At 42.6% G+C, this 27145-nt stretch overlaps 1 protein-coding gene and 1 non-coding gene across 2 annotated transcripts in view; one reads left to right on the top strand and one right to left on the bottom strand.

Moving 5' to 3' along the window:
- LOC126262659 (uncharacterized) overlaps positions 1 to 27145 on the top strand; it is an 846834-nt gene that overhangs the window by 650756 nt on the left and 168933 nt on the right. The window lies entirely within an intron of this gene.
- Trnap-cgg (transfer RNA proline (anticodon CGG)) lies at positions 14031 to 14105 on the bottom strand. The gene has a single exon. It is a non-coding gene; the product is annotated as a tRNA-Pro (tRNA).

The raw sequence follows: 27145 nt of genomic DNA, 5'->3' as shown, positions 1-27145 counted from the left end.
ACAGAGAGTGCCGCAATACCATAGATTACGCCATTTCAGGGTTTCCGGTTGGCGATATAAAGGTTTGAAATCAGTCCAGTATTGTCCTTGCGCACGTGTGCCGTTCTTGCGTAACGGATAAACGTCGAAAAAGCTTCCAGGCAGCGGCTGTTCTCATACGTTCAAAGGGACGAATAACGGTGCTGGCTGGCCCTGCGTACGTAGCGGCTACCTCCCGTGTGGGGCACACTCGGAAATAATTCTCCCAGTGCGTGGGCGTTGTTGTTAAGTCTGTTAACGCGATGGAGCGTACAGGCACGTGAAAAGATTAAAATGTGCGCGTGATATTCGTCCTCACGTAGGTGAATTTCGTCACACTGGGGTGCCTTTACACACAAAGCCCGCTCCGTCAAAAGAAGAGCGTGGGTAAGGGAGAGTGGGAGAAGGCGTAGAAATCGAGCGTGAAACGGTAGGCAGTTCGGACAGCAGCGTTGACGTACGAAGGGAATGCTGAAAAGTTGTAGAAATTCAGATATACGAAAACGAAACGTATTGCATTTGCATCCACATCTCTGTTTTTCGTACAAGCGTTATCGAGTGGAGTTTCCGTGTTGTTGGCTTATCACGTGTCGGCTGGTTCGAATTCGTCTCTCCATTGTAGAGAGCTCAATACTGGTGGTCTTTTTTTTTTTTAAATTGTTGACTGACGGAAATTGCAAGTGTTACATCACGAACACCTTCATTGATGCTCCATTATTATTATTATTATTATTATTCGAATGGCTTACATGGTCGTTTTACATTTCATTTAAGGGCTTCGCATATGACTCGTCAAATATACGAGAGGCGTCAGATAAGTAATGCATCGCATTCTTTTTCTCTGCAAATTTGCGTTAAAAATGCGGAATTTATTGCGGAATATCGTGGAGTATTCCCTTTTCAGTCCCTACAGTTTCATGAAATACGGCGTCTTTAAAGCAGGTGCATTCGAAGTAGAGTGTTTCTTTTAGCGGAAAACCAGAGCATCGCAGAAATTCAAAGACGCTTGGAGAGTGTCTACTGAGGCCTGGTAGCGAACCATAGCACGGTGCGCAGATGAGCGAGGCGGCTGTCATCATCACAACACCATCGCGCAAACCTGTCCCAACTCCCGCATGCCTGCTTGCCGCACGCAGCTGTGACTCCTGCTTTCTTGCAACGTGCGGACGCACTGGTTCGAGGTGATCGACGGATCACAGTCAAAGACCTCGCTGCTCAACTGGACGTCTCTGTTGGCAGTGCTGAAACACCCGTCAGCCAGTTTGGATGCTCAAAAGTGTGCGCCCACTGAGCTCTTCGCCCCCCCCCCCCCTCGCCCCCTGTAACAGCAGACCATAAACAGGAACAAAGGACCATATGTGTGGAATTGCTTGAACGTTACGATGCGGGTCGTGACAATTTTTTGTTGTACATCGTCACGGGCGATGAAACATGGGTCCATAACTTCGAACCGGAAACAAAACGGCAGTCCATGGAGTTGCGCCACTCCACCTCTGAAGGGTCTTACGGGTATCTGAAGGAATAAAATTTTATGTCGTGTGACTAGGGCCTCCCATCGGGTAGACCTTTCGCCTGGTGCAGGTCTGTCGATTTGACGCCACTTCGGCGACCTGCGCGTCGATGGGGATGAAATGATGAAGATTAGGGCAACACAAAACCCAGTCCCTGAGCGGAGAAAAACTCCGACCCAGCCGCAAATCGAACCCGGGACTGACATTCTGTCGCGCTGACAACTTTTTTTTTGTCCGTTGTTGATCGTTGTTTGGTCGTTGCGGACGTCACACGACATCCGTTCAAGTTCGTTTGCTGATCATTCCACTCAGTTTTTTTGTTACAGAGGCCAATAGTAAGTGGCACAAAAACTAAGCGTCTCGAAAATACCTTTCAGTTTCTTGGAAGTTATTTGGAAATTATGCTAAATTGTTGTAATAAGTACCCTCTTTATTTTTCTTCATTGCCTTTTACCGTGTCTGCGTGTCGGCGTTGTTGTATGGGTTGAGGCAATATCGGCGATAGTCGGTGAGCTAACGCCCTTCCTCACAGGAGACCGCCATTTCCCCCGTGTACTCTATCTGTCTGCATCTAGTGTGAATCTCATGTAGAAGTGAGGACAAGTTTTCTAAACGTTCGCGCAGCGTGTGTTTGTAACGGGAGATGGGAACCAGCCCGGTATTAACCTAGTGGTGTGTGGGAAAGCTTCTAAAAATCGTATCCAGGCTGGCTAACACATTAGCCCTTGTACGAGTAGTTGATCCGCGAAGCGGATTCGATTAGGGGCAGCCTCATCTCCCCAAATCCCGGAAAGGGAGAGTTAACGCGCTCGGCTATCTGGGCGGAACGTTGTACTAAGCAGTAATGCAAACAAACTCATATTATAATTTTATGTCTGTTATTGTTATTGTTATTAAAATCCTAGAAAACAGGAAGGTACAAGAAATGCACATTGATATTTGCCCACGTTCATAAATGTACTGTAGTCATCCGAAGACTCACTGTTCGATATCGAAGAAGATACTATTGGCGCATAATATCCACTAATAATTAGTGTGTGGCAGCTGTTTAACAAATTCCTCATTTTTCTGTGGTGGCCACTTTTACCATCGACATAGCATCCACTGACAAAACAGCTTCAGTATCTACCGGGAAGTGTCGCACTGATCTGTACCTTAAATTTTATCAGCATTTATGCCCTGCAAATCGGTGCGAAGTACATGGCAAAAGATACATTTTGTTTTTCTGAATGTGCTCGCCTCTCTGCGATCTGTGGTTAGTCTAACTTCATCTTCACAGTCGCTGCGAGAGGGGTACAAAGGGGCTGAAGAACAGGGCCTAATTAACAACGTGAGCCGTCGGTGCATTTTTGGAATTGTGATGTCATACGTTAAAAAGGCGTCTATTTTTTCCGACCCATTCTCTGGTATGGTCAGGAGAAGTGATTTATAAACAATTTGTTTCGTTGCAAACCTACGAATTTCCAGCATTCTTCTACTAGGTCAAAGCCTGCGTGCCTGTAATATCAACAACCCGCAGCCATTTATCTGCGGAACTAGTATGCGTATTTACTTCTACCAATGTAATGACTACCTCGGATACGATAATCTGTTCGCTAAGTCGTTGGTAGCAGTTTCCACGCATTCTAATTTTTCCTGTTCATTATGAGCCTTAATACTAATAGCTATACCATAGAGGCAACAGCGAGGCCAGACAAACGTGTGGTTCCTGAAGAGGGCAACAGCCTTTTCAGTAGTTGCAGGGGCTAAGGCCTGGATGATTGGCTCATCTGGCGTTGTAATATCAACCAAAACGGCCTTGCTGTGCTGTTACTGCGACGGCGGAAACCAAGGGGAAACTACGGCCGTAATTTTTCCCGAGGGCATGCAGCTTTACTGTATGGTTTAATGACGATGGCGTCCTCTTGGGTAAAATATTCCGGAGGTAAAATAGTCCCCCATTCGGATCTCCGGGCGGGGACTACGCAAGAGGACGTCGTTATCAGGAGAAAGAAAAGTGGCGTTCTACGGATCGGAGCGTGGAATGTCAGATCCCTTAATCGAGCAGATAGGTTAGAAAATTTAAAAAGGGAAATGGATAGGTTAAAGTTAGATATAGTGGGAATTAGTGAAGTTCGGTGGAAGGAGGAACAAGACTTTTGGTCAGGTGATTACAGGGTTATAAATACAAAATCAAATAGGGGTAATGCAGGAGTAGGTTTAATAATGAATAAAAAAATAGGGGTGCGGGTAAGCTACTACAAACAGCACAGTGAACGCATTATTGTGGCCAAGATAGACACGAAGCCCACGCCTACTACAGTAGTACAAGTTTATATGCCAACTAGCTCTGCAGATGATGAAGAAATTGATGAAATGTATGACGAGATAAAAGAAATTATTCAGGTAGTGAAGGGAGACGAAAATTTAATAGTCATGGGTGACTGGAATTCGTCAGTAGGAAAAGGGAGAGAAGGAAACATAGTAGGTGAATATGGATTGGGGGGAAGAAATGAAAGAGGAAGCCGCCTTGTAGAATTTTGCACAGAGCATAACTTATCATAGCTAACACTTGGTTCAAGAAACATAAAAGAAGGTTGTATAACTGGAAGAATCCTGGAGATACTAAAAGGTTTCAGATAGATTATATAATGGTAAGACAGAGATTTAGGAATCAGGTTTTAAATTGTAAGACATTTCAAGAGGCAAATGTGGGCTCTGACCACAATCTATTGGTTATGAACTGTAGATTAAAACTGAAGAAACTGCAAAAAGGTGGGAATTTAAGGAGATGGGACCTAGATAAACGGACAGAACCATTGATTGTAGAGAGTTTCAGGGAGAGCATTAGGGAACGATTGACAAGAATGGGGGAAAGAAATACAGTAGAAGAAAAATGGGTAGCTTTGAGAGATGAAATAGTGAAGGCAGCAGATGATCAAGTAGGTAAAAAAAAAAAAACGATGGCTAATAGAAATGCTTGGGTAACAGAAGAAATATTGACTTTAATTGATGAAAGGAAAAAATACAAAAAAGCAGTAAATGAAGCAGGCAAAAAGGAATACAAACGTCTCAAAAATGAGACCGAAAGGAAGTACAAAATGGCTAAGCAGGGATGGCTTGAGGACAAATGTAAGGATGTAGAGGCATATATCACTAGGGGTAAGATACTGCCTACAGGACGATTAAAGAGACCTTTGGAGAAAAGAGAACCACTTGTATGAATATCAAGAGCTCAGATGGAAACCCAGTTCTAAGCAAAGAAGAGAAAGTAGAAAGGTGCAGGGAGTATATAGAGGGTCAATACAAGGGCAAGGTTCTTGAGGGGAATATTATGGAAATGGAAGAGGATGTAGATGACGATGAAATGGGAGATACGATACTGCGTGAAGAGTTTGACAGAGCACTGAAAGACCTGAGTCGAAACAAGGCCCCGGGAGTAGACAACATTCCATTAGAACTACTGATAGCCTTGGGAGAGCCAACCCTGTGAAAACTCTACTATCTGGTGAGCAAGATGTATGAGACAGGCGAAATACCCTCAGACTTCAAGAAGAATATATTAATTCCAATTCCAAAGAAAGCAGGTGTTGACAGATGTGAAAATTACCGAACTATCAGTTTAATAAGCCACGGCTGCAAAATACTAACGCGAATTCTTTATAGACGAATGGAAAAACTAGTAGAAGCCGACCTCGGGGAAGATCAGTTTGGATTCCGTAGAAATGTTGGAACACGTGAGGCAATACTGACCCTACGACTTATCTTAGAAAATAGATTAAGGAAAGGCAAACCTACGTTTATAGCATTTGTAGACTTAGAGAAAGCTTTTGACAATGTTGACTGGAATACTCTCTTTGAAATTCTGAATGTGGCAGGGGTAAAATACAGGGAGCAAAAGGCTATTTACAATTTGTACAGAAACCAGGTGGCAGTTATACCGAGTCGAGGGGGATGAAAGGGAAGCAGTGGCTGGGAAGGGAGTGATACAGGTTTGTAGCCTATCCCCGATGTTATTTAGTCTGTATATTGAGCAAGCAGTAAAGGAAACAAAAGAAAAAGTTGTAGTAGGAATTAAAATCCATGGAGAAGAAATAAAAACTTTGAGGTTGGCCGATGACATTGTAATTTTGTCAGACAGAGCAAAGGTCCTGGAATAGCAGCTGAACGGAATGGACAGTGTCTTGAAAGGAGGATATAAGATGAACATCAACAAAAGCAAAACGAGGATAATGGAATGTAGTCAAATTAAATCGGGTGATGCTGAGGGAATTAGATTAGGAAAAGATACGCTGAAAGTAGAAAATGTATTTTGCTATTTGGGGCGCAAAATAACTGATGATGGTCTAAGTAGAGAGGATATAAAATGTAGACTGGCAATGGCAAGGGAAGCGTTTCTGAAGAAGAGAGATTTGTTAACATCGAGTATAGATTTAAAAGTCAGAAATTTGTTTCTGATAGTATTTGTATGGAGTGTAGCCATGTATGGAAATGTAAAGTCGACGATAAATAGTCTAGACAAGAAGAAAATAGAGGGTTTCAAAATGTGGTGCTACAGAAGAATGCTGAACATTAGGAGGGTAAGTCAGGTAACTAATGAGGAGGTATGAATAGAATTTGGGAGAAGAGGAGTTTGTAGCACAACTTGACTAGAAGAAGGGATCGCCAATTTAGTAGTGGAGGGCAGCGTGGTGGGTAAAAATCGTAGAGGGAGACCAAGAGATCAATACACTAAACAGATTCAGAAGGCTGTAGGTTGCAGTAAGTACTGGGAGATGAAGAAGCTTGCAAGAGATGAGTAGCATGGGGAGCTGCATCATACCATTTTCAGGCTGAAGAGCACAACAACAACAACTACAGACTTAGAGAAAACTTTTGAAATTTGGAAGGTAGCAGAGGTAAGATACGCAAAGCGGAAGGCTGTATACAACTTGTACCGAAACCAGACGATAGTTATAAAAGGCGAGGGGCATGAGAGGGAAGCAGTGGTTGAGAAGGGACTTAACCATGGTTGAGGCTATCACTGATGTTATTTAATCTGTACATTGAATAAGCAGTAAAGGAAACCAAATATAAATTCAGAGAAGATATTAAGGTTCTGGGAGCAGGAAGACAAACTTTGAGCTTTCCCGATGACACTGTAATTGTGTCGGAATCAGCAAAGTACTTGGAAGAGCAGTTGAGCGGAATGGACAGTGTCTTGAAAGGAACAAAAAATGGTTCAAATGGCTCTGAGCACTATGGGACTTAACTACTGAGGTCATCAGTCCCCTAGAACTTAGAACTACTTAAACCTAACTAACCTAAGGACATCACACACATCCATGCCCGAGGCAGGATTCGAACCTGCGACCGTAGCGGTCACGCGGTTCCAAACTGACGCGCTTAGAACCGCACGGCCACACCGGCCGGCTGAAAGGAACATATATGTTGATAATTAACAAAGGGCAAACAAGGGTAATGGAATGCAATCGATTTAAATTAGGTGGTGCTGAGCGAATTAGAATAAGAAACGAGACACTTAAAGCAGTAGATGAGTTTTGCTATTTGGCCAGCAAATTAAGTAACGATGGCTAAAGTAAAAAGAATACACAATATAGACCGGCGGGCAGCGGCAAGTAAAGCGTATTTGTATGGAGTGTAGCCATGTATGGAAGTAAGACATGGACAATTAACAGTTTGGACACGAATAGAATAGAAGTTTTTGAAATGAGATGTTACAGTAGAATACTGCAGATTAGATGGGTAGACCTCTTAACTAATGAGAAGGTCGTGAATAGAATTGTGGAGAAAAGTTTAGAACTGGGGAGAAGTATTGAGTGAGGGGTTGGAGGGGGGAGGGGCGAGTGGTAAACTCGTAGAGGGAGACCACGAGATCAATACAGTAAGCAGGTTCAAAAGAATGTAGGTTGGAATAGTTACTCAGAGATGAAGAGCCGTACGCAGGATAGAGTAGCATGGAGGTCTGCATCAAACCAGTCTTCGAACTGAAGACCACAGCACCAACAAGACTTACTCGTACACATTTTGTGTTGATAAACCTGTACTCACGTGAACGGTTACCATTTTACTACAGTAATGGTCACTATATCTAACTTCAAACTACCCATTTCGCTACTCATGTTCCCTAACACACCTACACGATTAAAGAATATAACTTTCACGCTTCGACATTCAGAAAGCCATTTTTTTTTCCCTGAAGACTTCATCATCCAGGAATATGCTGTCGTGATTAAACAATTCTCTGGAAATGGAACAAATATAGTTTTCCATTGTTTTCATTCTTGCCTAAGTACCAACTCAACATTACAATGGTGGATTAATCAATCGTCCAGACCGTTGCCCCTGCAAATTCTGAACACCTGGTTGCACCTATGGTACTGCCTTCTGTGTGTTGAGACATGCAAGATGTCTTATCGAATCAAGGTCTCTGGTTCGTGAAAGTTGAGGAAGGATATTATTATTTTGCAGTGAAATGTCATGTTTGAAGTAGTATTTGTATTTTTCGCTTCTGGCAAATGTTAATGTGAAGAATGGCTAGTTGCGTCATGGTTCGGAGTCCGCTTTTAGCTCTTCGTTATCCTAAAACTGGCAGGGTAAATCATTTCAAAGATCGAAGGAAGGCGGGACCATGAGCCAAAACATGTATGTAATGTACGGAACGCTGATCAGAAATGAAACTAAAGTGTTAATAAAGTACGAAAAAAGTATTAGGAAGTATTCGAACAAATAATAAATTACAGACTAAATTATTACGTGGAAGTGCTGTACAGAATAGAAGGAATGTGCCGCAAGGAAATCTGTGAACTTAGATTGATCATTCAATTTTGACAGGTGGAAGCCTGTTCAAAATGAAACCTGGTGAACGGTGCTCACCTTGCTCTAGAATGCTTAACGAAGTTTAAGAGCAAATCGTTTGTCTGTCTAATACTCACAGAATAAATGTTGCATTTTCTTCTGCGTCAGATATCGTTAACAACAGGTGTCATTACGGAATATACGTATAGGGATGACGAATTAGAATTCCCCGATACTTGAACCACAACCTACACGAACATCCCGAACTGACACAACAGATTAGTGCGAGCGAACCTCCGTTTCCGGGGTAAGAGTAATATTGGTGAGTACACAGAGTTACCGCAAAATATAACACCTTTCGAGATAAGAGAGTGAAAGAAAGCAAAGTAAACAGGCGTTCGACTTTCAGCGTCAGGGGCAGTGGAGATTATTCCCGTAGTGAAGATAGCACCATTCACTTTCTACACTAGATCTGTCGACTGACTGACCACCTTGGGGCAATCAAATTTCGTTTTTACCAGAGTTCTATGCAACGAGAGTTGAATTTTGTTGCAGTTAAGCGTCAACAACGTGTTGGTTTTACCGACTACACTGTAATTCAGGCCATTTACGTTACATTCTATGCGACCTACAGCAATGTGTTCTGCTATGGAATCACGAGGTCTGTCTAGCAGCCAATGTTGTTGCTTGCATAGCACCACCCACGGGCCACGTGTAGGGTATTTTAAGGTTACACGTGAGGACGTGAAGCAACGGCTCTAACGAAAATGAATCCACTTACTTTCATCTGAATACCATCCTAGCCAACCGAAAACAGGGCAATTTTTCGTGACTAGTCACCTGGCCTACAGCAAGTATCAACGGTACCTTGGAGTTATACTTGACAGAACTCTGTCATTCAGGCAGCATCTAGCAAAGACTGGAGCTAAATGTAAGTCAGTTAGTAATAGTCTTCAAAAATTAAGTGGATCTCTATGGGATAAGACTTTACATTCTTGGGCCACTGGCCTTGTCTACTCAGCGTCAGAGTATTGCAGCCCTGTCTGGATAAAATGTAGCCACATGAAGCTGGTGCATACGCAACTACATGAAACAACGCAGGCTATTACAGGCACAATCGAGCCTACTCCCTACCTGCCCTCAGCGGCATTCCACGACATAACTTGAGAAGAAAGCATGTCGTACTGAGGAAATATAATACGAGGGTTGGAACTTAAATAGTGGCAACTATTTATTCACTACCGATAGAAAAGAGTTACATGTTTGCACCTGTTACTGTCTATCGAAGTAGTCACCAGCGTTGTGTAGAACCCATTGTCAGCGATTTGGAAGGCGTAGTATACCGTTGTATTGTATTGTATTGTATGTTACCCGGCGACCTAGAAACGACGGAGAGGCTCCGTCCCCGCCGCAGACGCCGTGGTCCACAACCCCACGACGACTACCGTAGTCCACTTCACCCCTCCGCTGCCCCACACCGAACCACTCTTTCAGGGTTATTGTGTGGTTCGGCCCCCGGTAGACACCCCCCCCCCCCTCCCCGCAGGGAAAGTCTCACACCAGACGAGTGTAACCCCTATGTTTGCGTGGTAGAGTAATGGTGGTGTACGCGTACGTGGGGAACTTGTTTCCGCAGCAATCGCCGACATAGTGTATCTGAGGCGGAGGAAGAGGAACCAGCCCGCATTCCCCGAGGCAGATGGAAAACCGCTTAAAAACCATCTGCAGACTGGCCGGCTCACCGGACCTCGACACAAGTCCGCAGGGCAGATTCGTGCCGGGGACCAGGCGTTCCTTCTCAATCCCCCAATCCGGAAACCCGTGCATTAGACCGCACGGCTAACCGGGCGGGCAGTATACCGTTAGCAGAGCCTGTTGTGTTGATGGTGCGAATGGAGTTGTGTAATGCCTGTCGAATCTCTGGAACAGTTCTGAAGCGAATGCCACGAAGTGGTTCCTTCATCTTCGGAATCAAGTCAGACTAAATCCAGGGAGTATGGTGGATGGTACGGTACTTCCCAGTCCCATCGACCGAACAGAGCAGCCACAGCTTGCGCTGTATGCGCCCGCGCATTGTCGTGCAAAATGATGGGTGGTTGCTTCTTTCGCAACCTGGTCGCAGGTGATGCTCCAAAAACGAACAGTAATACTGCGCATTGGCGGTCTGCCGTGGAGGAACGTAATGCGTTAGGATAACACCATCACAGTCGTACACGATAATCACCATAACTTTAGACCGTTCCATTCGCACCATCAACAGAACAGGCTCTGCTAACGGTATACTACGTCTTCCACATCGCTGGCAACGGGTTCTACACAACGCTGGTGAATATTTGAAGGACAGTAACAGGTGCAAACATGGAACTCTTTTGTATCGGTTGTGAAGTTCCAACCCTCGTAAAATCCACAAGAACTAGCAGCTGTCAATTCATGAGGACACACCTGCCATCCGAATGGACAGACTCCACTACAGACGTCTCCCAATCATAGCAGCTAGCAACCTGGTGGATCGTGACTTAAATCTTCACGAAGCGTGGGCGCAAGAATGCTGTAACAACACCCTACCACAGTTCCACAGCTTTGTCCAAGGCAACAACGAGCCGCGGGAACTTGACCTGCCCCAGGGAACATGGAGTACACTCAACAGGATCTGGGCCAAGCATGGGAGACGTGGTGACCTGCAGATGGGGAAAGACACCTCGGCAGAGTGCGCATGTGGCTCTCCAAGATTGGCTGTCGTCAAAGACGAGTGCCCTCAAAACCGTGCTTTGGAAACCACTCGGACTTCTTGCATAAAACATCAGATGTGATAATAAATAATATATATGTAAATTCGTAAATTGTATACATATTTTATTTGTATTTCGAAAGCGATGTGAATGGCTACACGATTAGGAGTAATGATGCATTAAATTCCACGTATTCAAGAACCGAATTTGTGCCAGCTGCAAAGAGAAATATATCTGAAACAGTCATATTTAGTGGCAGAGCATTGATATACACTGACGGAAACAAAATCACAAGACCAAGAAGGTGTTGTGCGACACTAACGGAAGTTTGTGGGAGTGCTTATGCAGCTGAAAAATTTCGCGCCGGTCGTGTAAGACGGGCGCTAGTAGCGCCACGATGAGGATGCAAATCGGATCGGCTTTAAATACACGCTTTAGCTGTCGTGAGCGTTCGCTACCTTTCAGACGTGTGGAGTTCACGTTATTCAAGAATGCCTTTAAGACGACGAAGACGCCATCATCAACGCGTCACTGAGTTTGAACGAGGTCGTGTAATAGGACTACGACAAACTGTATGTTCCTTCTGCGATACTGCAGAAAGACGTGGCAGGTACGTAAGAAGGCCGGGCTGTGGAAGGCCACAGAGGATCTGGCACATCGTATTTGATCAGCAGTGTGCGCCACACTGAGACAACGAACTGTCACAAAGCAGCTGAGAATTCTTCCGGGCTGTATGGCCGTGGTCCATGGAACTCTTCAGTCCCTGACGTTTCGTCAGGGACTGGACATCTTCGGAGGTGCTCCTGGTTGTGCTGAGTCTTGCCGACTGACGAGTCGGACGTAGAAGAGCGGCCTAAATACTGTGGAAAGTGGGCATGATCTGGATTTCACGTGATAGGAGAGATAAACCTTGTCAAAGATAATTTTTTTTAATTATCGATTATAGTACGTCAAAAGATAAAAACTTCTCATTGATTCTGTAGCGCCACAGTCCATATATCACTGAGTTTCATGGCTTCTTCTTTCCTGTTAAAATTATCTCCATGTTTATATATTTGGGTGGCTTCTTTATATAGCCCTGGATAATAGTTCGCCATAGTACATAAAACTTCAATTTCTCAGCAGCTGAAATATCCGGTCGTGAAAGCCTTCATTGTATGTTACAAATCTGTTACTTCAAGGGCAGCTCCGAGCCAGACGGTGTCCGGACATTTGCCACGATTTTATCTGCTCCGAAGGGCTGGGTCTCTTGTCTCCCGCCCCCCCCCCCCTCCTCCATACTTGCCGCCCGACCCGCAGTAAAGGTACTTACTGAGCCTTCCCACTGGTTTTCTTAACATAGGACTAGAATCTCTATGGATTTTCCGCCACATTTATAGAGAGAGTTTCGTTGTGGAAACTATTAAATGCATCTCGCATTGAAATCCGCACCAAATTTCGAGCCACAGTAAAACTTCGCCAATCTTGGAGATTTTGCGCTCGCCTAAATCATACGTGCCTTTTTCGGTGCTCCTGCAGCAGCTTTCTGTCGTGTTTCGTGTACTATGGGGGATCAGTTCCGTATGATATTAATTTATTTGGTATGAATCTCTCGAGTGCTGTTGATACTATGGTCTTCAAATGGCTCTGAGCACTATGGGACTAAACATCTGACGTCATCAGTCCCCTAGAACTTAGAACTACTTAAACCTAACTAACCTAAGAACATCACACACATCCATGCCCGAGGCAGGATTCGAACCTGCGACCGTAGCGGTCGCGCGGTTCCGGACTGAAGCGCCTAGAACCGCTCGGCCACTCCGACCGGCGCTATGGTCTTCACTTACGTAGTTTGGAAGGATTGGAGACTGTCACGTAAAAAGACGTCAACCGATTTTTTTATAAATATATATATTTCGCGTTTAGTTTCGGTGAATTTCTTTGTTACGGAATTGAGCCTCGCTACGACTGTGTGTTCACTAATTCCTGTACCCGTCGTGATGCTCAGGATTATTTGTGGCTAAGAGGTCAAGTGTGTTTTCGTAACCATTTACAATTTGAATGGCCTCGTGAACTAATTGTTCAAAATAAATTTTAAAAAAGTATTTGGAACAACTATGGAAGTTGTTTTCTATCTACAGTAGAGTCTGAAAATGTATTTTTGTCAACATACTGAAGGTAGAATGAAGTCACTGCCAACTATAATTGTATGAGTAGGGTACCTATTTGCGATGAGACTCGAGTTTTCTTTGAAATGTTCAGCAACTGTTTCATCTGAGACCGGGGGTTGGTATAAGGAGCAAGTTATTAATTTATTCTGTTTGTCGAATTAACCTCTGTCCATACTAAGTCACAGGAACTACCTGCTTCAATGTCGCTTGTGAGCTGGAACACACATTACATTATTTTTCCTTAACTTATGCTTCTTGTTTCTGTTGTAGTGGAGATCATTACAATTACGGCTTTTCCCTCCAAAACCTAGGATGCTTCCTCTGTGACCCTGTTAATACCAGAGCTAAACAAAGTAGAACAACAACGTACGTTACAAGCATAGCATTCTGTATTACTTCATTTCCTTATTTCTAACATTTTAAAATTGTACTTCGACTTTAGATGACATGTCAATCATAGATGTGCTTATCTCTGTTTATGAACCTACTTTCAATCATGTTTTGAATATTGTCCCGCTACACTTTATTAACTAATGTTTCGCCGGAAGGGATATCGGCTTTTAGAGAGTAAATTAATATGGAGTATGTCGTTCTTCTTTTCAAACATTCACATACCCATTTCTTCTTTCCTTATTCTCTTTTGGGCATGCAATTGTAGTAATTAAAGTAGGCACAAATGCAGCGATCAAAAAGAAATGATAAGCTTACATTCGCATTCTCTTTACAGCATTCCTTTCTTGTTGCTCCCGTGGCGATGGACTGTTTCTGTCGCAATCAGTAAGCGTGAAAGGAAGCTACCGTTGAGACAGAGGGATCTATGAAACTTTCTGGCAGATTAAAACTGTGTGCTGGACCGAGACTCGAACTCGGGACCTTTGCCTTCCGCGGGCAAGTGCTCTACCAACTGAGCTACCCAAGCACGTCTCACGAGCCGTCCTCACAGATTCACTTCTGCCAGTACCTCGCCTCCTACCTTCCAAACTTTACAGAAGCTCTCCTGCGAACTTTTCAGAACTAGCACTCCTGAAAGAAAGGATATTTCGGAGACATGGCTTAGCCACAGCCAGGGGGATGTTTCCAGAATGAGATTTTCACTCTGCAGCGGATTGTGCGCTGATATGAAACTTCCTGGCAGATTGAGTTCGAGTCTCGGTCCGGCACACAGTTTTAATCTGCCAGGAAGTTTCATATCAGCGCACAGTCCGCTGCAGAGTGAAAATCTCATTCTAGAAGGATCTATATTTATACGTGGCAGAACTAATTACATACTGACATAATCGTCGGAATTGCTTTCGTTTTCCAGAAGATATAAACATTTCGATTTCGGAAAAGAAGCTCTGTATTTGGCCAAGATGTCGAAGAAGAAGGCCCCTTGCGTACTGGTTGTATCGAGTAAGACGTGGAGACGGCGGTTTGAAAGCGGACAGAAGAAGTACGAGAAAGAGCGTCTCTCACCTGAGGGATCGCTACTCAAGCTACCTGGCGAAAGGGCAAGTGTGGCAAATGTCCGGCGTCGCAAATGTCCGGCATTCGAGCCAGACACCCTGTAGCGTGCCTTCCAGTGACCCCAAACCCCGCCACCTGCGACTTCAGTGGTGTCAAGCGAGAGCTCAATGGACGGCAGAGGGTAGTCTGTTGTGTTTTCTGATGGAAGCTGGTTCTGCCTCGGGGCCTGCGATGGCAGTGTGTCGGTTTAGAAGGAAGCCAATTGAGGGCCTGCACCCAATCTGTGTGCTAGACACACTGGACCTACAACTGGAGTTATGGTTTGGGGAGCGATGTCGTATGACAGGCGGTGTACTCTTGTGGTTTTTCCACACACCCTGACTGCAACTTTGTACGTCAGCCTGGTGTTTCGACCTGTTGTGCTGCCATTCAGGAACAGTATTCAAAAATGTTCAAATGTGAGTGAAATCTTATGGGACTTAACTGCTAAGGTCATCAGTCCCTAAGCTTACACAGTACTTCATCTAAACACACACACCCATGCCCGAGAGAGGACTCGAACCTCCGCCGGGACCAGCCAGGAACAGTATTCCATGGGGCGTTTTCCAACAGGATAACGCTCGCCCAGATACCGCTCCTGTAACCCAATATGCTGTACAGGGTGTCGACGTGTTTCCTTGGCTTGCTCGATCACCAGATGTGTCTCCAATGGGATACTTATGGAACATCATCGGACAACACCTCCAGTCTCGTCTACGCACAGCATTAACCGTCCCTGTATTGACTGACCAAGATCAACAGGCATTTAGCTTCATCCCACAAACTGACATCCGGCTCGTGTACAACAAAACGCAAACACGTTTGCATTCAATATTCTGGCGGTCACACTGGTTATTAATTTATCGGCATTTCACATTTACAAGGGCTTGTCTCGCGCTTGTTAATCACTTAAGTACGTTACCTGTTGTTGTGGTCTTCAGTCCTGAGACTGGTTTGATGCAGACCGAACTTCACTAATTCCCACTATATCTAACTTTAACCTATCCATTTCCCTTTTTAAATTTTCTAACCTACCTGCCCGATTAAGTGATCTGACATTCCACGCTCCGATCCGTAGAACGCCAGTTTTCTTTTTCCTGATAACGACGTCCTCTTGAGTAGTCCCCGCCCGGAGATCCGAATGGGGGACTATTTTACCTCCGGAATATTTTACCCAAGAGGACGCCATCGTCATGTAACCATACAGTAAAGCTGCATGTCCTCGGGAAAAATTACGGCTGTAGTTTCCCCTTGCTTTCAGCCGTTCGCAGTACCAGCACAGCAAGGCCGTTTTGGTTAATGTTACAAGGCCAGATCAGTCAATCATCCAGACTGTTGCCCCTGCAACTACTGAAAAGGCTGCTGCCCCTCTTCAGGAACCACATGTTTGTCTGGCCTCTCAACAGATACCCCTCAGTTGTGGTTGCACCTACGGTACGGCCATCTGTATCGATGAGGCACGCAAGCCTCCCCACCAACGGCAAGGTCCATATTCCCGAAATTTCATTATTCTACATTAATTATTTTTTGGTGTTGCGTGTTTTTCCGTCAGTTACCTCCATCACACCCTCGCTTTACACGGCCCCAGTCAGATTGACATCCCCTCCCTGTTTGTTGTCACTGGCGTACCGTCCACTGCCTCATACTTCATTTACCCTTAAAATTTTCGCCGGTGTGGCCATATTTTGTCGGAGCTGGGTGTGCAACAGGGGCGCCTGCCTGCGGCGGCGGGGGTGGCGGCGGGCGAGTCTGCGGCCCGCGGCCACGTGTCCGCAGTAACGTGAGCGGCTCGGCTTCCGCCGGGTACTGGCCGGGGCCCGCCCGCCTTCGGTTTACGACTTTTGCGGTGGAATGTTCCCCGCGGCCCCCCGCCCGCCTATTCCTCTGCAGTTCTGACCCGACCCCCACCGCGCCGCCCGCTAGCGCCACTCTCGCTGTGCGCCGCCTTCTGCCCACTTCTGTCCCCACGCCGTCCTCCTCCAGAAACCAAGCACAAGGGGGGTACCGCGGTCGGCAAGCAATCTGCAACACACACACACACACACAACATGTATCTAAGGCCGGTTTTTTTCGTCTGTGCGTACGGGTGTGCGTGTGTTGCTAATGACAAAAAACCGGACACCCGAAAAGTGCGGCGGTGTTGCCGCGTGCGACTGCGCGCCATACTGCGTCTCTCCGCCGCTTTTCGGTTCGCTAAACGAGGAAAGGCGCCGACAGCCACCGGCGGTCTCTTCCGAATTATTTCAGATCGTAAACTACACTGACACGTTATTTTGCAGTAAACGACGAAAGGCGCCGAAAGCCACTTCTGGTCCCTGCCGAATCATTTCAGATCATAAACTACGTTGACACTTCATTTTTCGACGGGTTACACTACATATTACGCGAAAAATAGGAAATAAAGGACCCTTTCCTTCTCACTTTTGCGTCTGCATCCATTCTGAAAACCGGGAAATGAAACATCAATTGAAGAAATGTAGCAGCCAGCCACTTATTAATGCTTTGGTCCAAGACGCGTTTGGAGGTGTGGTCCATCTATGCAACTAAATAAAAGGATGTTTGTTTCTTGCAATGCGCATTTACGAAACATCTGCAGTGGCCTCTAGTATACACATGTATGTATCTTACAAAATTTCCAGATATGTTACTACATTACAGTGTTTTTGTTATTATCTTATAAGGTAACAAACTTTTTTTGAAAAGTTTCATAATGTTAAATTATTTGCTTCTACTTACGTTTTGTGCTCTTATTATTCCATTCATGCCGCCCTGGAATTGCAAAACAATGGTTCAAATGGCTCTGAGCATTATGGGACTCAACGTCTGAGGTCATCAGTCCCCTTATGCCCGAGGCAGGATTCGAAACTGCGACCGTAGCGGTCGCGCGGTTCCAGACTGTAGCTCCTAGAACCGCTCGGTCACTCCGGCCGGCCTGGAATTGTACCTCTTCATAGTGCGCACACCAGGATTTCCGATTTTTGGCATTTACGAGTATATTACCCTTGAACACTTAAAATTCACATGTTAGTTGTGTGTCTATTGTAGGTGGTGGCGCCAACTGTGCTGTGTGTTTTTTTTTCTCTTGTTTTTCCTTCGTATTGTGAATTCTGTACGAAGCTTGATATTCGTTTCTTTGTTATGTAGGTGAATGTGGGGCGGGTGATGTCATGAGAAAAGGGAAGAAATTTGAGTGCAAAGAACAGCAGTTTTCTTTAGTGACTGTGGGGCAACGAATAAGTGAGTTATTCTTTAGTCTGGTTCTGTTATATATCTCGGTTTGTTATTATTGTAGCGGTTAAAATGATCAGTTTACGTATTTTAATTTGGTCATTTGTAACTTTCTTGTTCACTGCAAAAACTCTTGGTATGTGAAAATTACCCAGTAACGTGCAGAGTTATCTGTTACGATTGCTCATTCTAATAATTTTCGTTTGCTTTTATACTTCAGATGGGTCTTGCCCATGCTTCATTACCTGTTAAGAAGAGTTAGAATGGTCATTTATATCTCCATCAGTATTACGCTTTAGCCGACTGCATTTCGAACGCCCCAACCACGCTTTATTATGTGACTTGTTAAATATAGTCGCCCACATGTTGAACAGCGTCACATTTCATAGAAAAGTGCTTTTTTGGCCACTGATTTTGTCGTAGGTCATTAAAAATTTTCTAACACCTCCTTTTACAGGCTTGTCCATTTCGGCCTTAATGCGTCTTTTACTCGCGAATACTTGTAGCGGTAGAATGAACGTTTTTTGCTATGGATGGATGCATAAAATAGACTTTAAATATGAGCTCTATGAGCAGCCATAATGTATTTCTGTTCAGATTACTTAAACTCTCAGTTAGCAGGAACCATCAGAAGTCGCTTGCGTTTACTACAAGAGAAGCGTCGTATTTAATCCAGGTAGCTCGTGCTCTGCAGCGTGCCAAGGAACTCTCAGAAAGGAAGGCTGAGTCGAAAGTGACAGATAAATTTGTCGCCTCTCTTGAAGTAGCCTTTCCATTGATCGCCGAAGTACATTTCGAAGGATATCTTTGCTGTCAACACAGCTTCCTACTTCTGTCGGAACTTCATTGCGATGTCAAAATAATGAATAACTGCTATGTTTAAATTTCGGGTTAATGACCACTTTAATTTGTCGCCTCTCTTGAAGTAGCCTTTCCATTGATCGCCGAAGTACATTTCGAAGGATATCTTTGCTGTCAACACAGCTTCCTACTTCTGTCGGAACTTCATTGCGATGTCAAAATAATGAATAACTGCTATGTTTAAATTTCGGGTTAATGACCACTTTACTTGACACCATATTTAGCATTATAGCATACTCATCCAAGTACCTAAGTTTTTCCTTTTGCTGGAGGTGATCTCATATTTTCGCCTATTCTAAACATTCTCTTTATACTCAAACGTTTACTTCAACGATTGTTTTCAATACTGCGGTTCTCAACTTGCAGTACAAATTTTATTCTTCATCTTTTCCTTGTTATCGTAACGTTAAAAGACTTCTTATTTCAGGGTTGAACTGTTAAAGCTGCATCAATAGTCCAAAGCGCACAGTTGTTACTTTTGTCTGAATAACATGCAAGTTGTGTGTTAGTACATGATCACAGAAATTATTGTACTGTGTTGAAGATGACCTAACATTTATTTGTAGTGTTTAACAACAGTTAAAACTTTCGCATTCCTGTTGCCTATTTTTGTCCTGTGCCCTGGAACCTCACACAACCGTCAGTAAGGACATTCAGAAAATCGATTCCTAATTAGAAATACGTTAAGATTAATTCTGATCATCGTTTCATACACGGTTACCATATTATTTCATAAGAAAGTTGGCTGCAGAACAAAAAGTGGGTATATTCTCGCGTATTACACTTACTGTCGTGTGGAGAAACTCAGATAGCTGATCTGAATAGAATTAAAGTTGAGATTAGGACGTATTCCCAGACGCCTGTCGGCACATCATCCACTAACAAAGTACTGCGCACAGTAGCCTTAGAAAAAAATTGATATTCTGGTAATGTAAATAGCTGACACGTGCTGAATTAATCCATATATTTTTTAAACCGTTGATGTTCCCACCGGTTTGGTGCCCCTTGCCTTTTCTCCTATCTTATGCCTCTCTTTCCATCTCTACGCCCTCGGTCATGTGTTTCACTCAACCTGATGCTTGTAATTACGGACTCTGAAAACCTGTTGCTTGGAGAGAATTATTCGTCGCTTTCAATATGCTGCGCAACACATTGTCTTAACAGATCTTTGATTTCTTCTTTCCAGTGCTACTAATTGCTTACAGAGTTGTCAGAAACCTTTTGCAAATCACCTCGTCATAATTTGGTGGTTCTAGAATGTTTCGAAAGACTCCGTTCCTGATGCGCCCCTTTTATGCAACACCAGAACGCTGTCAGTAGATGTTTGAACAGTTTCTCAGGCCAGAGGTGGCTAGGGCATACCACATCCACCACATCAAGTAGCTCGGCGCCAGTTAAGAAAGTGTTGACTTGAAACTAGTAGTCTGATTGATGAATACCTTCAATGACGGACACCACTTTCTTTTTCTTTTTTTTTTTTTTAAAAAAAGGAGCCAGCTGCGAGACATTTATTTTATTAAAAGTTGACTTCCGATGACTTGGCTATAATCGACACTGAGGTCGATGCCATTTTTTGGAGTAGTCCCACACTGCATTTACGTAAGACATTTAGTTCACTTAGTTTATACTTATGTTCAACATCCCACATGTACTTCAAAGCCAACCCAGATTATTAGTTATTTTCTAATATATCAGCCACGTAAGTGAACGACTCATTTAAAATCGATATCCACTTCCGAAGATGGACATGAACACACGATCCCCGCTTTCCATGTGACTGGTTTTGATTAAAGCAAGCGATAACCGTTCTGTTTGCACTGAGGCTGGGGATGTGGTCTACAGAACTATTTACAGATCGTTCGGTACGAGATTATAGTTGAGAGCTAACTGTAAGAGAGGACCTTAGTGCATAAATAACTAAACAAAAAATTCCTACGTTTTTTTAATGATATGTGCCTTATTATAAAGGCGATACGAGACGCAAATATATTAAAGTCAAGGAAACACCTGTCATACTTGGTTAACTTTCTACGCCAACTGCAAGGGAATACTTCAACACTTTCCCAATTACTTACAGTTTGTATGTATCTAAAAATGTTGTAACCATCGGCAGCTGTGCGGACTGTTCGTATCTTAGGGCGACTTTTTCCAACGCTGGCTGTCTTTGTGAAGCTATTTGTGGTGGACGTCGTAATTATGTTTTCGCATTCCGAAATTTTAAAGTCCCTGAAAGTGCCAGTTCGTTGTGGCTGTTACTCCCTTGGAGTTCATTTCTTTTCTTCTGTTTTTAACAACGGACCAACGACCCCAAACTGCAAGCGTAGTTTCGCAGGCAGAAGGAAACAAAAGAAACCGACCCTTCTCCTCTCCCCTCCCTAAAATTCTTCGCTACTTCCCCCACTCCTCACTCCGCACCTATCTCGCTCGCGCTTGTGCGTACACACACACACACACACAGACACACACACACACAGAGAGAGAGAGAGAGAGAGAGAGAGAGAGAGAGAGAGAGGCGGACAAACTACAAAAGACCAAGAAAAGGGAATGTGAACAAGTTTTTTAACAAAAAGGCCACACCTTGGCAACAGAGTTAACGATACCAAAATTTAACTTTTTGTTGAGAGGTTCAATCACCTGGAAGCACCTGCGTGGGCTCAGTTGCTTGTTTCGATAACAAATGTTATATGATATGAAAGAAACGAAAAAACCGCGCTTCTCTGACAACGTGAATATAAAATGATTAGTAATTGTTTTGTTTAAGCGAGAGAGACGACTGACTTACCGAATCTAAGCCTGAAGCAGCTGTAGACCATTATTCATTTGAAAATTAATAAAGTCAGGCTCTTCGATTTTCTCCGAATGGTAGTGTAATGACAGGCTAAATGATAATATGTAATCAGTCACCAATGGTGTACGTAAAGGGTACTCATGGACGATACGTTTCGAACGTTTATGCATAGTGTGCTCCATAACATAATTACTATCCTGCAAATAAAGACACGTGTTGAACCTGACTATTTATTTACTCGTGGCTGGAGTACCATAGTTCGCAAACAAATGTGTTATTGCGTTAGTGGAAGATAAAGTAGTTTACCTTCATTATATAAGCAATATAGCAAAAATTATGCAATCGAGTGTATGAAAATCTCATTCTAGAAGGATCTATATTTATACGTGGCGGAACCAATTACATACTGACATAATCGTCGGAAGCAAATACTACAACTGCAAAAAGAGAAGCGTCTCTTAAAATACATTGGACCAGTACCTAGCAAAGTCTCAATCGTTGCTGTCTCCTTCACAAGGCACTTGGTGCTACTCTACAGTAGCGCCGAGGAAGAGTTCATCAGGTCGTTCGTGGTTTGTTCCACTACGCAACCTTAAATCGTTAACTGTCTGGTAAGGAGAACTATGCATTTCAATGTGTGCAGAGACGTTTTTGCAGTCACTGAATGGTGAGCCTGGTGATATCACTAGAGGAGGCAGTTTTATAAAATGTTTTTATATTTTTTACAATAATTAAATAAAAATGGAGACAGAAGAAAAGATAAAACGCTTCACACGGAGTGAAATCTGAAGCCGTGACATTTTTGTGATGTACAGCTAATTTTCGTTGTTCCACGGTGAGGACGCCTAACCGGTAAATGCAAATATTGGATTGGTTTGTTAGGGGACACAATGAAACCGGCATTGCGCGGTGGCCGGGAATGTGCTGATCTATCGAAATATATTATTCCAGCTAGAAAGTTATTGATGAATTGACTTTTCAATAGACGACATAGTCGAAAGTCTGGAGACTGTGTGACGATCTCCCTTTTTTCAAAAATTAAGGAACTAAATTATTTCCAAGAAACAGAATCTAGGTAGTTTGAAGCTGGAATGTCGTCGTCGCACAAAAAACTGCATCTTTTTCTTAACGCAGTAGCATAACAACTTTTTTTAGTGCTTGTCCATTATCGTGGGAGGAAGAGAGAAAGAGAGAGAGAGAGAGAGAGAGAGAGAGAGAGAGATGATGGCGAGTGAATCTTTCCACTAATTTTTGAGGAAGGGTGGGTGGGGGTGGGGGGGGGGTAGAGGGGCTTAGTCTTTGATTTCGTCTTATGTGAATTAGACATACATCGTTCTGCAAGACTGTTAAATAAATAATATTGATATCGAGGGAAGGTGTGTTAGTGAGTGCTGTGTTGTCCCGCAAAGAGAAATTATTCATTTATATTAAAAATCATTAATAGAGCGCCAGTTTCATAGGTCCTGTTTCTTGGAAACAATTTAGTTCCTTAAACTTTGGAGAAAAAAAAAGACCATCACATAACTAAGAAGACAATGGTGAGACTTTTCTCTGAGATCGCTTCTTAACAGTAGCTCAGATTCACTTTAGACCACCTTAATAATCGACCATTGATAATCCTGATTATTATTATTATTTCTCTACTTTTTCCGACGTTAAGTCTGGTTAAAAATGGAAAGTGACGTGGACCTTGATCAAGCGTCACTTCCTTTTAATTGTACGGTATATGTTATATTGCATTTAGGAACTTTCGGGTAATTGAACATGTATCAATAATTACAGATTTCTGTAGTTGTATATATAAGTTTGGATGTAGCTGTATTGCATTGATGTACTGGTGGATATTGTGTGGTATGACTCCTGTAGTTCATAGTATAATTGGTATAATGTCAACTTTATCCTGATGCCACATGTCCTTGACTTCCTCAGCCAGTTGGATGTATTTTTCAATTTTTTCTCCTGTTTTCTTTTGTATATTTGCTGTATTGGGTATGGATATTTCGATTAGTTGTGTTAATTTCTTCTTTTTCTTGGTGAGTATTATGTCAGGTTTGTTATGTGGTGTTGTTTTATCTGTTATAATGGTTCTGTTCCAGTATAATTTGTATTCATCATTCTCCAGTACATGTTGTGGTGCATACTTGTATGTGGGAACGTGTTGTTTTATAAGTTTATGTTGTAAGGCAAGCTGTTGATGTATTATTTTTGCGACATTGTCATGTCTTCTGGGGTATTCTGTATTTGCTAGTATTGTACATCCGCTTGTGATGTGATCTACTGTTTCTATTTGTTGTTTGCAAAGTCTGCATTTATCTGTTGTGGTATTGGGATCTTTAATAATATGCTTGCTGTAATATCTGGTGTTTATTGTTTGATCCTGTATTGCAATCATGAATCCTTCCATCTCACTGTATATATTGCCTTTTCTTAGCCATGTGTTGGATGCGTCTTGATCGATGTGTGGCTGTGTTAGATGATACGGGTGCTTGCCATGTAGTGCCTTCCCCTTCCAATTTACTTTCTTCGTATCTGTTGATGTTATGTGATCTAAAGGGTTGTAGAAGTGGTTATGAAATTGCATTGGTGTAGCCGATGTATTTATATGAGTGATTGCTTTGTGTATTTTGCTAGTTTCTGCGCGTTCTAGAAAGAATTTTCTTAAATTGTCTACCTGTCCATAATGTAGGTTTTTTATGTCGATGAATCCCCTTCCTCCTTCCTTTCTGCTTAATGTGAATCTTTCTGTTGCTAAATGTATGTGATGTATTCTATATGTGTGGCATTGTGAACGTGTAAGTATATTTAGTGCTTCTAGGTCTGTGTTACTCCATTTCACTACTCCAAATGAGTAGGTCAATATTGGTATAGCATAAGTATTTATAGCTTTTGTCTTGTTTCTTGCTGTCAATTCTGTTTTCAGTATTTTTGTTAGTCTTTGTTTGTATTTTTCTTTTAGTTCTTCTTTAATATTTGTATTATCTATTCCTATTTTTTGTCTGTATCCTAGTTATTTATAGGCATCTGTTTTTTCCATACCTTCTATGGAGTCACTGTGTTTATTCAATATGTAATCTTCTTGTTTAGTATGTTTTCCCTTGACTATGCTATTTTTCTTACATTTGTCTGTTCCAAAAGCCATATTTATATCATTGCTGAATACTTCTGTTATCTTTAGTAATTGGTTGAGTTGTTGATTGGTTGCTGCCAGTAGTTTTAGATCATCCATGTATAGCAAATGTGTGCTTTTGTGTGGGTATGTTCCAGTAATATTATATCCATAATTTGTATTATTTAGCATGTTGGATAGTGGGTTCAGAGCAAGACAGAACCAGAAAGGACTTAATGAGTCTCCTTGGTATATTCCACACTTAATCTGTATTGGCTGTGATGTGATATTACCTGAATTTGTTTGGATATTAAGTGTGGTTTTCTAGTTTTTCATTACTATGTTTAGAAACTGTATGAATTTAGAATCTACTTTGTATATTTCCAATATCTGTAGTAACCATGAGTGGGGTACACTATCAAAAGCTTTTTGGTAATCAATGTATGCGTAGTGTAGCGACCTTTGTTTAGTTTTAGCTTGATATGTCACCTCTGCATCTATTATCAGTTGCTCTTTACATCCTCGTGCTCCTTTGCAGCAGCCTTTTTGTTCTTCATTTATAATTTTGTTCTGTGTTGTATGTGTCATTAGTTTCTGTGTAATGACTGAAGTTAATATTTTGTAGATTGTTGGTAGGCATGTTATGGGGCGATATGTAGCTGGGTTTGCTGTGTCTGCTTGATCTTTAGGTTTCAGATAAGTTATTCCATGTGTAAGTGTATCAGGGAATATGTATGGGTCTGCAATGTAACTGTTAAATATTTTAGTTAGATGTGAATGTGTTGAGGTGAACTTTTTTAGCCAGAAATTTGCTATTTTATCATTTCCAGGGGTTTTCCAATTGTGAGTAGAATTAATTGCTTGGGTGACTTCATGTTGCAAAATTATCACTTAAAGCATTTGTGGTATCATCTTGTATGTGTCTGTTTCTGCTTGTATCCACCGTGCATGCCTGTTATGTTGTACTGGGTTTGACCATATGTTGCTCCAGAAGTGTTCCATGTCTGTTATGTTTGGTGGATTATTATTATTATTATTATTGTTATTATTATTATTATTATTATATTATTATTACTATTACCTTCAATATTTTAGAAACACTGTGCATCGCAACTTTATGGAAACAAAACCGTAATTTATTCGAAACAAACTCTTTTTTTTCTGTTTGGACTCCAAAGATTTTAGATACAATTCTGGAACGTAGGTTTCCTTTCTACAGTTCGGGAAACAAATTCTTTCATGTCATCGTAAGGTTAACTTTCCAACTGTGCCATGTTAAAGATACAGATGGAGTATATGAGTGACCCTCGACCATGTCGTTGTGGATCCTCATTGAGAGGATATTAACGATACTGAAACTGTCGCAGTCACAATAATCACCTGAGAAACTTCCTGGAACATTTTCATTAGCCCTGTTAAGTTCAGCAATAACTTGTTTTTGAATAGAGGATCATTACACGGTTGTAAAGCAGTTGTAATGGTTTGCAGCATTGCAGCTGAGCACGAAGCCTGTCCAGCTTAAGGTCTGCTGTGTGTACACTAAGAAACTGTTCTAAATGTCGTGTAGATGGAATATTTATTTTGGAGGACGCAAGAATAATCTCTTCAGGATGGGACAGTCGCTTTAGATATCCTTGGTTGAACATTCAATCAATCTCATTCTGAGAGAGATGAACATACGTTTCTTGAATCTTCGTTCATGAGACAGTTGATCAGAAACAGACGATGTTTCCGTGTGTTTCAGTAACTTTCTCACTTTTGATGTCCGTGAGATATTTGAGTCTTTCAGACGTACCTTCTTGGAACAATCTTTGACTTTCCCTGAAAGCATATCAAACGCTTCCGCTGTCCTAAGATTCACAAGAGCTGATTTTATAACTTTTACACTCAGATTACATTAGATTTTGGATCTCGTTAAGTTCTGTCCACTTCAGTGGCAACTATCGTATAAAAAATAATTTCAAACTTTTCGAGCCGCTACTCGCACCCCCTCTGGACTGAGCGTCATTCGTCTGTAGCCGAGCTGTGTGCGTTCAATATTTCGATCACTGTTCCCTGGACCGGATCAAAGTTTTTCCTGAAACGTTACAAAATTTTACCTTTACAGCTCATGGTGTCGGTCAGACTGCTGACAACAATTGAATTTTCGGATTTGGATTCGCCGTGTTAACACCAGATGGTAACACATCTACATATACGTTACGGAGCAGTAACGAGAGCTGTATTTGAGGCGTCTTTCAGAGTTATCAAGATATCGGACAAAGAGTCACAACTTCTTGAAACTTCCTGTCAAGGTTACCGCAGTGGGCGTAACAGTTCTTTGGCTAGTCTTGAAGAAGCTGCGTCATCGAAACAATGCCGTGTACAGACTCAGTGCAGTGAGAGTGTTAGAGAGACGTACGTAATAGTACTCGCCAGCGTTTGTGCTCTGGAAACCAGCAGACTGTATAAACCCAGAAAAGTTCTTAAGCGTGGAGCATCTTAGAGTAGAA

This window comes from Schistocerca nitens, chromosome 6, assembly GCF_023898315.1.
Source record: "Schistocerca nitens isolate TAMUIC-IGC-003100 chromosome 6, iqSchNite1.1, whole genome shotgun sequence".
NCBI classification, from domain to species: domain Eukaryota; kingdom Metazoa; phylum Arthropoda; class Insecta; order Orthoptera; family Acrididae; genus Schistocerca; species Schistocerca nitens.
Note: the sequence above shows the minus strand (reverse complement) of the source record. Positions and strands in the feature narration are given on the sequence as shown.